Consider the following 1265-nt stretch of genomic DNA (forward strand, 5'->3'; position numbering starts at 1 on the left):
GTTCCTGCCAGGGAGACGCAAACAGCCAGAAGGTCCCCAGAACCKCCTTTTCCCCAAAATCCCACCCCAGAATCCGGCCTGGATCCCATTCCCGGCTCCCAAGGAATTCCAGACTCACCTCGATGGCCGTGCGCTGCAGGACGGGTTTGATTCCCTGTGGCACCATGTAAAYGTTGGGCTCCCGCTGGGGCGGAGGGTAGGGGAGGTCAGAATCCTCGGACTGTGGGAGCAGAGAGGGAAAGGAAACATCAGGAGATCGTGGAAARGATCCAGGATGAGCAAAAGTCAACGTGGATGAGGCCAAAAAAAGGCCGAACAAAAAAAAAAAAGTCTGGAAAAGATTCCCAGTTTCRATAATCCAAAGGTAAATCGCAGAGTTTGGCAGGGATTTGGCCCAAAAAATTTCCAAGAAAAATGGAGGAGAAGGACGGGGCCAGCCTGGTTCTTCAGGTGCATCAGGAGCTCTGGAGATCACAGCATCCAACCTGGATTTGGATCTGGGATGAGTGAAAATCAACACAGATGAGGTAAAAAAAAAAAAAGAAGTCTGGAAAAGATTCCCAGTTTAAACGATCCAAAGATAAAAAGATTGGGAAACCTCCCAAAAATCGGGACTGAGGGACGAACCACAGGATCGGGGCGGGAAAATGAATGGATTGGTGCCCACAGAGCCTCCGGTTTTCTGGCTCCTCCCCAGAATTCCTATGGCTGGAGAAGCGCTTTTTCGGGAGTTTTGGCTTAGGAGATGGAATTCTTCTCCCAAAAAAATGTCTGGAAAACATTCCCAGTTTCAATGATCCAAAGGTAAATCCCAGAGTTTGGTGGGGATTTGGCCCCAAAAAATTTCCAAGAAAAGAGAAGGAGAAGGATGGGGCCAGCTTGGTCCTTCAGGTGCATCCATGAGGAATTTTCCCAGGGATGGGAACTGAGAATTTCCTTCAGAACATTCCGGCACATCCTCAATCCACAGCAACTTCCCCATGGGAAGTTTGGGAGTGGGATTTCCCAGCCCAGCAGTGCAGCTCTGCCATGGTGGGATTGGAAGGATGGGACACCTCATTCCGGACACGGAGAAAAGCCCATCCTGCAGGGGGTCACTCAAATTCCCAAAATCCCGGTGGTCCAAGCTTGACCGATCCGGGAAAAAGCTGATTTCCCAGAGGAAGCAAATTTTAACAATTTTGGGATGAAAAAGCCACAGAATTCCCAAAGACTCACCTCATCCAGGCTGGAGGAGAGCTCGCTCTGGGAAAGAGGAGAGGACG

The 1265-nt window shown here is 50.1% G+C and overlaps 1 long non-coding RNA gene across 1 annotated transcript in view; it reads right to left on the reverse strand.

Moving 5' to 3' along the window:
- Positions 1–1249, reverse strand: part of LOC130587377 (uncharacterized) — a 3244-nt gene extending 1995 nt beyond the window's left edge. Inside the window, exons 1-2 of the long non-coding RNA XR_008966784.1 lie at positions 1219–1249; positions 119–220 (exon numbers count right to left, since the gene is read on the reverse strand). This is a non-coding gene — a long non-coding RNA (uncharacterized LOC130587377). The remainder of the gene's footprint in view (positions 1–118; positions 221–1218) is intronic.
- Between the last annotated feature and the right edge of the window lie 16 nt (positions 1250–1265).

This window comes from Malurus melanocephalus, unplaced genomic scaffold (assembly GCF_030028575.1).
Source record: "Malurus melanocephalus ecotype Western Australia unplaced genomic scaffold, MMel_1.1 scaffold_1823, whole genome shotgun sequence".
NCBI lineage: Eukaryota > Metazoa > Chordata > Aves > Passeriformes > Maluridae > Malurus > Malurus melanocephalus.